Genomic DNA, 11,851 nt, shown 5'->3' on the forward strand with positions numbered 1-11,851 from the left:
TGCTTTTTAATATGCTGTCTAGGTTGGTCATAACTTTCCTTCCAAGGAGCAAGTGTCTTTTAATTTCATGACTGTGAATATACCATCTGCAGTGATTTTGCAACCCCCCAAAATACAGTCTGTCACTGTTTCCATTGTTTCCCCATCTACTTGCCATGAAGTGATGGGATCAGATGCCACGATTTTAGTTCTCTGAATGTTGAGTTTTAAGCCAACTTTTCCCTCTCTTCTTTCACTGTCATCAAGTGGCTCTTTAGTTCTTCTTTACTTTCTGCCGTAAGGGTGGTGTCATCTGCATATCTGAAGTTGATATTTCTTCCAGAATATTGATTCCAGCTTGTGCTTCATCCAGTGCAGCATTTCTTATGATGTACTCTGCATAGAAGTTAAATAAGCAGGGTGATGATATACAGCCTTGACGTACTCCTTTCCTGATTTGGAACCAGTCTGTTGTTTCATGCCCAGTTCTAACTGTTGCTTCTTGACCTGCATACAGATTTCTCAGGAGGCAGATAGTAATTCTTCAATAACAACTGCATCTCTTTCAAAGGTGTAAAAGATAATCCATCTGAGTTTTGCCTTTTATGGGGATCCTGGCCCTAAAATGTATGTTTGGTTTCTCACCAACTGTAATCCATAGTTTACCACTGTCAGAATGTCTGAGAATATCTATTAAAATGCAGATTCCTGGGCTTCATGTCTTATGATTTAATCATCAGATGCTGAGGATGCTCTTGGAAATTTAACAAATTTCCCAGATCGTTTGGGGGCAGATTAAAGTTTGAGAACTACCAGAATGTCAAAATTCTGGGGGCTTTCTATTTTTTTAAATGCTAATTTTAAAATTAGCATTTAAATTATTTTAAAGGATTAGATTATCCTCCTTTGAAAGCCAGTTCAATATTTCAAACCATATGAGGTCAAGGATACGTTCTTTATATGTAACTTCAATTCCTCTGACAATAATCGGAAGATCATATCCTCTTCTTTCAGGAGAAATGCCATCTTTGCCATAATCCTTATAATGTCACCCTCTGAACTCCTTTATCTTCTCTATTAAATATGGTCTGATAGCATCAAGGGTTTTGGATGATAGATGATATATTAATTTAGTAATGCTTTATAGAGTTGGTTCTTTGTATTTCCTGGTCAGTTTTCTTATAGATTCTTAGCTTAGAAGAGGGTAATAGAGTCCGTCCTTTTAGAAAGGAAAACAGTCCTTATTGTCTTGATCATCTAGACTGAATCAAAGTCCTCAACAGTGTTTTAGTTTGGCGCTCATACTGTCAGCAATCATTTGTAAGGACATCTACAGCCTGCCTCATCTCCCAACCTTTGTTCACGCACCGTGTTCTGAAGCAGTTCTCAGTGTTTCCCAGTGCAGTGACATCACTGTGAGCATCACCTGGTAGCTTATTATAAATGTGAATTATCTGCACAACTCCAGAGCCAGTGAATCAGAAACATGGAAGAAACTAGATTAGCAGTCTAGTGTCAAGCCTTCTCGGTGATTCTGATGCATGCTCAAGCCTGAGAAACAGCTGGGTCCCAGAGTTTAGTCTAAGGTATTTCCTTATCACCTGGTCTAAATCTGTCTCTCGCTGGTCCACCCACCTGCCTTGCCAGTTTTTACCTTTGCACCCAGTTTTTTCCTTTTATACTCTATCATGATTTATAGTTGTGTATATATTTTCTGTTTTACTTGAAACTCATCTGTTTTCTGAATTAGATCGTAAGCTTTGTAAGTACTAAAACCATACCTATTTTCTCACCAACATATCCCCTAGCACATAGCACAGTACCTGGTAAGTGGTTGTTCTTCACTCACTAAGTCGTGTCTGACTCTTTGTGACTCCATGGACTGCAGCAAGACAGGCTTCCCTATCCTTCACTGTCTCCCAGAGTTTGTTCAAACTCATGTCCATTGAGTCAGTGATGCTATCTAACCATCTCATCTTCTGTCGTCCCCTTCTCCTCCTGCCTTCAATATTTCCCAGCATCAGGGTCTTTTCCAGTGAGTCAGCTCTTCACATCAGGTAGCCAAAGTATTGGAGCTTCAACTTCAGCATCAGTCCTTCCAAAGACTATTCAGGGTTGATTTCCTTTAGGATTGACTGGTTTGATCTCCTTGCAGTCCAAGGGACTCTCTAGAGAGACTCTCTAGAGTCTTCTCCAGAACCACAATTCCAAAGCATGTGGTAGGTATTAGATAAATATTTAAGCAAATGGATGAGTGAATGATTGGTTAATGAAGTCAATGAGATTATATTTATTATCTGAATTTTTTGCTTTTTTTTGTTATATACGTAGACAACCATACACTACTAGTTTCATAAGTAACTTGTAAGGATAATTTACTTGCTACACACACACACACACACACTCTACTTCCTGCATCCAACTTGCTCTGCAACTTTCAAATCCATTGGCAATGTATTTTCAATTTCAGGAGAGACTGTTCATTTCACTTAACATGTACTTACTGAGGAACTAACGTGCTCATGTCAGGGTCAGGCAGCCAGTACTAGAGTTGGAATGATACTTTTTGACTAAGATTTCTAATTGCATTGGCCTAGCACCTCCAGTCGGAGAAGGCAGTGGCACCCCATTCCACTACTCTTGCCTGGAAAATCCCATGGATGGAGGAGCCTGGTAGGCTGCAGTCCATGGGGTCGCTATGAGTTGGACACGATTGAGCGACTTCACTATCACTTTTCACTTTCATGCATTGGAGAAGGAAATGGCAACCCACTCCAGTGTTCCTGCCTGGAGAATCCCAGGGACAGGGGAGCCTGATGGGCTGCCGTCTATGGGGTCGCACAGAGTCGGACACGACTGAAGCGACTTAGCAGCAGCAGCACCTCCAGTGTCTGAGCCACTCGCATTGTGAAGGTTAAACTCAGGAAAGCTGTTCCACAGCTCTGCCTTTATTTCCCTCACTATGGCTCCCCCCCCTCCCCCTTTACCCCTCCAGTCCCATGTCTGGCTCTCCTTCTCTTTCATTCCTCACTCACTTGCAAAGTCTTTGAATTTATTAACTCCATGATAGCTTTCTGTTCTTTTTGATAGGTTTCCCCTCTGATTAGTCCTTCAGATCTTCTCCAAAAGGGCTGGTGAAAATCATTTGTCGCATGTAGGTAAAAGAATTTAAGAGACTTCTAGAACTGAACTTTGTCCTTTTATCATTATCATCAGCAAGTCTAGGAGTTAGATGTGGTTTTGAATCTCAGCTCAGTCCCTTCTTAGGTAAGAAAGTTTGAGTTCAATTCTTACCGTTCCTGAGCCAGAGATTGTCCACGTGTAAAACGGAGAGAAGAAAAAAAAAACAAAAAAACCTTCCTGTTGTGGCTGTGAGAATGAATGAAGTGGGATTTTCAGCTTACCCAGCTCATTGTTGGTTCTTGCTGGATGGTCCTCACCATTGAAATAAGTTGGGTACAGTCCCCATGAACTTGAAAGAGACTAGGAAAGCTGCAGAGGGAGGAGAATTTGTAACATGCTACATTAAAAATTAAAATTTAAATCATGGCAGACGGAAAGGAGATGCAGATTGTGTATCTCATAGGGAAATAAATATGAAAGTAGTCTTATTTTCCTGTCCTCATATACTATTGAGAAAAGTACCTGCTAATTAATTATGAAGAATGCAGACTAATACGTGCCCCTTTTCCCCCTCCTCATGATTCTTCTTAAATAAATGATAATACACTGCCCTCCTTTTATTTTGATGAACATGCCAGACTAAAATCCTCAAAGTGATGATAACACCCGTGAAAAGGCTTTCCATTAAAATAATAAATATAAAACTACCCTTGAAAAATGTTGAAAACATGCTTTCCAACTTCACTTTTCTAAAGCATCATCCAGGAATTTTCCAGTGGGGAAAACTTTTCACATCTTTTGGGAAACTGTTTCCACTAGAGATTTGAGCATTGTCAAGTAAATCCAGCTCAAGTGTATTTATGGCAGGAATCTATAGGTTTTGTATTTTACCCCAAATTATAAAATGTGTGAGGTTTGCTGAAAGCCCTTTCTTTTTCACAATGACCATCTGGCACATTTTTTGTAACCTAATCTAAAACATGACTTTTAAGTTTTTACCTTGCCAATCATGAATAAACCAACACCCTCCCTGTCATTTGCATTATGCAGGAAATAAACAACATTCAGCTGGAAAGACACAATCCAGAAAGATCAGCCAATACATTGCCAGTAGTTCCAGAATTACAATATACAGAGTAATTAGCAGCGACTGTATGAACCCTTCAGTGTTTGGCAGCTGCTTAATATTTTCATAAATGGCTCTGTTCCTTGGGAGTCTGCATTCCCCAGTATACTAGTAGGATTGTTGTCCTTCTGGACACATTAAGTGAATTACTTTCTTAGAGGAGAAGAGATTATGAAAAATAATATGCCTTTCTTCCTCCTGTAGCAGATGCTGGTTTCTCTGATAATTTCCAATTTGAAATAAGAAATAAGATAAGCTTGGCTTCTTAACTGGGAGGCAAAATGTCTTACGGAATAGACTGGGGAAAATTAATTCATCAGACTTCATTAATTTAAGTATTTTCTGATTGGTAAAGAATATTGACATCAAAATCTTGTAATCCAGGTTACTTTGGAACTGAGATCATTATACACTGGTGCAGGTGAAAGTCCTTTATGTGTGTTTAACACATGTAACATAAAGCCTTAGATATATGTATGAGAGGTTAATGCTCTCCCCAGTTCTTCTCATTGACTTTTGAACTTTTCCTTTCTAACTCAGAGTCCTAGAACCATTGGTCAGCCCGAAGGTACATGTATTTTGCATAGACTTAAAATTTTAAATATTTTGTCCTTTTACCTGATATAGGAATAAGAAAGATCTTGGATTGCTCTGTGTGTCTACAGGGAGTCACTAAGTAAGCAGAATGTTTATGAGAAGAGAAGCAAACCTATATGTATGTACATACATACATACACATCCAGGAAAAAACCTAAAGTAGTTTGGTGTCACATAGGAATACCTAGGATGCTAAATGAGTTGCATTATTGTGAAAAAGGAATATTTAAAGTTGTTTTGATGATAATATGTTTCTTGTAATTAGTTTTAATTAGTTCTAATATATATATTAGATTCTAATATATATATGTCTCTCTCTCTATATATATATATGTATCTCAAGAGAAAGCGGAGGCTGGTGGCTCAGATGGTAGAGAATCTACCTGCAGTGCGGGAAACCCAGGTTTGATCCCTGGGTCAGGAAGATCACTTGGAGAAGGGCGTGGCTGCCCACTCCAGTATTCTTGCCCACTGAAGCCTGGTGGGCTGTAGTCCATGGGGTCGCAAAGAGTTGGACACTACTGAGCAACTAACGCTTTCACTATATATATATATATACATATATATTGGGTTGGCTGAAAAATTCGTTCAGGTTTTTCCAAGATATTATCAAAAACCCAAAGGAACTTTTTGGCCAACCCAATATAAACATCTTAAATAACATTTGAAAAGTCATCTGTCCTGTTCAATAATTTTCCGGGGAAATTACTTAACTCATTAACTATCTTGCATTTATAAAATAAAATGAAGAATATACTGTTCATCCTACATATGAAAATTCAATTCTGACTTTTAATACCATGTTGTGAAAAGTGACTAGTGTATATTTTGAGTAGTTATCCATACGGTGTTATCTGCTTATGTCAATTATCTTCAAAGTGAAAAAAGCAGTTTGAACACATTGTAAGCTTATCTTTTGCCAATCAAAGTATTCTAAACCATTTCTTGCAGTACTTTTATCCACTGACTTTAAGAGAATCTATTGATACTTGCTTGGATAGAATGAGGTTAACCTATTAGGTTGGTACAAATGTAGTTGCAGTTTTGGACTGTGAATTTTAAATCATTATAACTAGGCTCAACCATATCTTTATTAATCAAGATAGGAACCATTACAATCAACACATTTTTGCCAATGACAAATAAGTTTGTTGATTCCTGTGACGTAAAAATCCGTGCTTCAGGATTCCACAAACTCTTGGAAAGCATTTTCTGCTCCTGTTGATTGTGAACGCATTTTCCCTGAAAAAAGTTGTCGAGATGCCTTAAGTGTAGTTGTCTGGCAAGAGGTCAGGTGAATGTGGTGGATGAGGCAAGACTTCGTAGCCCAATCAGTTTCCCTTGTGAAGCACTGGCTTTGTGGCGCGCTGTCGGGCGTTGTGAGAAGAATCGGGGCCATTCTGTTGACCAGTGCTGGCTGCAGGTGGTGCCGTTGTCAGTGCATCTAATCGGTTTCCTGAGCATACTTACCAGATGTAACGGTTTTGCTGGGACTCAGAAAGCTGTAGTGGATCAGACGGGCAGCAGACCACCAAACAGTGGCCATGACTTGTTTTGCTGTAAGTTTGGCTTTAGGCAGGGCTTAGGAGCTTCTTGTCAGTCCAACCACTGAATTGGTTGTCACTGGCTGTCATATAAAATCCAGTTTTTGTTGCACATCACAATCTGACTGAGAAATGATTCATTTTTGTTGTATATTAAAAAGAGGACACTCAAAAATGATAACTTTTTCATTTTGTGGTCACCTCATGAGGCATCCACTTATTGAGCTTTTTCACCTACTTTGCTTCAAATGCCGAATGACCACAGAATGGTTGACACTGAGCCCTTTGGCAACTTCTTGTGTAGTTGTAAGAGGACTGGTCTCAGTGATCCTCTCAATTGGTCCTTGTCAACTTCTGTTGGCCATCCACTGTGCTCCTCATCTTTGAGCCTCTCCTCTCCTTTGCAAAACTTCTTGAACCACCACTGCACTGAATGTCTGTTAGCAGTTCCTGGGCCAGGTGCATTGCTGATGTTGCAAATTGTCTCTGCTGCTTTATGACCCATCTTGAACTCAAATAAAAATATCACTCAAATTTGGTTTTTGTCAAACATTTTTTCCCTAGTCTAAAATAAATATTTAAAAAAGAGCAAGTAATAAGTCATTAGCAAAAAAACATAAAGTGAGAAATGTGCATTAAAATGACGTGTAACATAACCACATTTATTTAAGAATATACTCCAATATCAAATGGCAAATCCTACAGGCAAAACAGCAATTACTCTTGCACCAACTTAATACATCAGTCTTGTAACTAGAGTACCCGCTGTAACCAACTGGTTTTTTTATTCCTTTCTCCTCTTTCCTTGCTGGCTTTGTGTTCTTTGATACTCTGAATTCTAGAGGTGCTTACAAATTCAGAATTACCTGCCGTCTTTTACCAAAAAAATATAATCTTATTTTTTAATTTTCTTTACAGTAAAGAAAATTTATTCCTGTTTGCTTCTTGGTGGTGAAAAGTATCATCTAGATTGAGCAGGAGTGCTTAAGATCTACTGGTCTGTGTCTCTAGATGCAGTTACTAAATAGCTGCAGAAAACTTGACTTCATTTTTCCTATTTAATTTTATCTATGCTTTCAGCTGAACAGTAACAGACTCTTAGTATTCTGAATTAGCCTCTGTTTTGTTTCTATTCCTATAAATTGTGCTTCTTGTCAGAATTATAAGCATTAAAATGGCATTTTTGTTGTTAAGGTTTCGTGTTTGCTCGATTTCCCCATTATTTAAAGTTGAATGCTTTTTATTATTAAAGTTGAAAGGTTTTTTTTTTTTTTTTTAATCTTGCTCTATGTCAGCTTGTAAGACTTCAAACAGATGGGGTGCATACCTGTTTGCTTTTGGAAGCATAGTAAATATTCCTCATACTTTAAAAATACATCCAGGAGGAAACCTAAAGTTCTCAGTCGCTCAGTCGTGCCTGGCTTTTTAGGACACCGTGAATTGTAGCCTGCCAGGCTCCTCTGTCCATGGAATTCTCCAGGCAAGAATACTGTAATGGGTTGCCATTTCCTTCTCCAGGGGATCTTTCTGACTCAGAGATCAAACCCTCCTTTCTGGATCTCCTGCACTGGCAGGTGGATTCTTTACCACTAGAGCCACCTGGAAAGTCCATAAAACAGTTGAGTTTTGCATAGGAATACTTAGGGATGCTAAATGAATTGCTTCCCTGGTGGCTCAGTTGTTAAAGAATCTGCCTGCAATGCAGGAACCCAGGTTTGATCCGTAGGTCGGGAAGATCCCCTGGAGAAGGAAATGGCAACGCACTCCAGTACTCCCTTGCCTGGAGAATTCCATGAAAAGAAGAGTTGGGCAGACTACAGTCCAGGGGATCACAAAGAGTTGAACACCATTGTGCAATGAACTTTAACTTGCAAATGAATTGCATTGTTGTAAAAAAGGAAGATTTAGCATTGCTTTGATAATATTCTGTTTCTCTCTTATTTATTTTGGTTGGAAAATAACTTTCTCCCTTGGAAGGATGACTAGATGAATTACTGAAAGCCAGAACATGGTCTGCTTTTTAAAACAGCTTGAGTAAGTTATAACTAGATCATTGAAGTCTTAGTCAGTTGCTGTTACAGGATTAGGTAAAAAACTAACTTCCTGTGTAATACAAACTTTTCAACAAATGTGGTTTTTCATTATAAACACTCAGAGTCCAAAGTTACAAACTGACTGTTATTTATTAAAGCAAATCTTTCAATTTGTATATAGATCATTGCCACCTTCAGTAAACTGAATTATGCAAATATTCAACTTGAGAACTTGAAAAGTACAAATTTGTCTAAATTTGTCTTGCTTTAGACCACTTCTTTCTCTCTAAACAAAGGATTATGATTACTCTAGAACTCTTATTTGCAATAGCCCTTGGGTCAACAATTTCTTTAGTTAGTTTTTCACTAACTGCTCTGAAATTAATGGCCAGTGATTTTAATTATAATTTTAATCAAAAGAGACTAAAAGAACTTGAAACTTATTTAATTTTCTAATATATGCTATCATATTTAATCTTTATAAGAATCAAATGAAGTAGGTATTCTGTTTTACAGAGGAGAAAATTGAGCCTCAAGAACACAATAAGATACACTGTGGAGGTTTGAGTTCAGGAAGCATGACTTCAGACTTGAGACTCATGTATTTGCTTGGCCTAAAAGCTTGTTTGGGTTTTTCTGTAACATGGAAAAACCTGAACAAACTATCTGGTCAACCCAATATTTAATCTCTGTGCTATATAGGTCCTTGTTTTTATCTGCTGAAGGATATACATTCTTTAACCTATGGCAAGAAACTCTTCTAAATACTCTCAGGAAAGACATTTGGGACCATTTAAAACAACTGGACATGGAACAACAGACTGGTTCCAAATAGGAAAAGGAGTATGTTTATTGTCACCCTGCTTATTTAACTTATATGCAGAGTACATCAGGAGAAATGCTGGGCTGGAGGAAGCACAAGCTGGAATCAAGATTGCCTGGAGAAATATCAATAACCTCAGATATGCAGATGACACCACCCTTATGGCAGAAAGTGAAGAGGAACTAAAGAGCCTCTTGATGAAAGTGAAAGAGGAAAATGAAAAAGTTGGCTTAAAGCTCAACATTCAGAAAACTAAGATCATGGCATCCGGTCCCATCACTTCATGGCAAATAGATGGGGAAACAGTGGAAACGATGGTTGACTTTATTTTTCTGGGCTCCAAAATCACTGCAGATGGTGATTGCAGCCATGAAATTAAAAGACACTTACTCCTTGGAAGGAAAGTTATGACCAACCTAGACAACATATTAAAAAACAGAGATATTACTTTGCCAACAAAGGTCTGTCTAGTCAAGGCTATGGTTTTTCCAGTAGTCATGTATGGATGTGAGAGTTGGACTATAATGAAAGCTGAGCGCCGAAGAATTGATGCTTTTGAACTGTGGTGTTGGAGAAGACTCTTGAGAGTCCCTTGGACTGCAAGGAGATCCAACCAGTCCTTTCTAAAGGAGATCAGTCCTGGGTGTTCTTTGGAAGGACTGATGTTGAAGCTGAAGCTCCAGTACTTTGGCTACCTGATGTGAAGAGCTGACTCATTTGAAAAGACCCTGATGCTGGGAAAGATTGAGGGCAGGAGGAGAAGGGGACGACAGAGGATGAAATGGTTGGATGGCATCACTGACTCAATGGACATGGGTTTGGGTAGACTTCAGGGGTTGGTGATGGACAGGGAGGCCTGGTGTGCTGTGGTTCATGGGGTCACAAAGAATCGGACACAACTGATTGAATTGAACTGAAAAAAAAATGTTCATCCCCAGGAATGAAAATTGATCTTTCCTTTGAGGCAGATGCCAAGATAGAACCGTATCACTGCCAGAGTTTTGATACTAATATTAATATTTTTTAAATACTATTTTTGCTAATTTCTGTAGCGTCAACTTTACTGTTAGCTCTTAGGAAATACTCAATTGATAAATAAATGACAAACTTGGCTCAAATTACTGACCTTCATTTTCTACTGTCGCTTATTCCTAGCCTAAGCCCTTATCACCCCTGGTTCTCTCCCTGACTGTCTCTCTCCATCTCCCTCATTTCATTCTTTCCATGACTTTGCCGGGACTTTCTTGCTTTCCTATTTTTCCTCACTTTCTGTCATTTATCTTTCAAGATCCTCAAATCTCATTCTCTTTGTTCTTTTGCCTGTGATTTCTTGCCACGTTGGATTTCACATGTAATGAACTTCTGGGACATCTGTATTCTTAAGTATTATGAATGTAGGTAGTTGTCCTAGACGGTACCTAGTAGGCAAAGGTGGCTCGAGAGTTGGGGGAGGGGACCTAGGATGGGACTTTTTTGTTTTCAATAGTGGTATCCTCTTAAAACCATTAAGTAGCACTTGCTGTCTGTAACCATGTTTCTATCCTGTGTGCTGTGCATTCCCAAGTCTCATCTTCCAATCTCCTACAACCTGTACAGTGAACCACAGAAGAGACTGTCAATATTAAGTCATTTCTCGCTTTAACTACAATCTACTTATGTTTGCTTAAAATCAAGGTCTTAAATGTTCAGGTCTAAGTCTGGAAGCCCAGTAAAACCCCCATTTTCAATTTAAGTCTCAATGGAGGAAGACTGTTGAAACTTGACATCACCTCCTATGTGTTCAGTGAGCTTAACTGATACAGGCTGTGCTGTTCCCAGTACAGCTTATTTGAAATGAGTGTTTACAGAATAGGTGTGCCTAACATGTCCATACATATTTATATATAAATTTTCCTGTGTTTTTTAAAAAGTTACTTGATAGATACTGATAGAAGAAACTTGAAAAAAGTTTTCTTAGATACTTTCAAAATGAGACATGTACTGTCTTCAGTAGAACCTTTGTTTAGTAGTTAACAGATACTTAGAAACTGATATATGGCTTTCACTGTGAGTGGCTTCAACAAATTCTGGTAATGATCATAAGAAATTCTGCTTTATAGATCAACACCTCATGAAAGGGGAAAAAAAACCCTTTAAGTATTGTTAAAATATATGTGTGTATTCATATGTGTTTACAAATATTCCTGATAGCTCATTTGGTAAAGAATCTGCCTGCAATGCAGGAGACTCCCGTCCAATTTCAGGGTGGGAAGATCTGCTGGAGAAGGAATAGGCTACCCACTCCAGTATTCTTGGGCTTCCCTTGTGGCTCAGCTGGTAAAAAATCTGCCTGCAATGCAGGAGACCTGGGTTTGATCCCTGGGTTGGGAAGATTCCTGAAGAAGGGAAAGGCTACCCACTTCAGTATTCTGGCCTGGAGAATTCCATGGACTTTATAGTCCATGGGGTCACAAAGAGTCAGACACAACTGAGTGACTTTCACTTTTCACTTTCACAAATATTTAAATATGTATCTTACTTTTGAGTGTTGTCTGAAGTTGATTATTTATTTTAAAAGTTGCACGATCCTTCTTAGTAAGTATTTGATCTAGATAAACTTCACAATATTCAAAAAGATGTAATCACT

The 11,851-nt window shown here is 38.5% G+C and overlaps 1 protein-coding gene across 20 annotated transcripts in view; it reads left to right on the plus strand.

Annotated features, from left to right (window-relative positions):
• FHIT (fragile histidine triad diadenosine triphosphatase) overlaps nucleotides 1-11,851 on the plus strand; it is a 1,549,085-nt gene that overhangs the window by 827,746 nt on the left and 709,488 nt on the right. The window lies entirely within an intron of this gene.

Source organism: Bos grunniens, chromosome 22, assembly GCF_055505025.1.
Source record: "Bos grunniens cultivar Pamir isolate PY7600 chromosome 22, Bosgru_T2T1.0, whole genome shotgun sequence".
In the NCBI taxonomy this organism is placed as follows: Eukaryota; Metazoa; Chordata; class Mammalia; order Artiodactyla; family Bovidae; genus Bos; species Bos grunniens.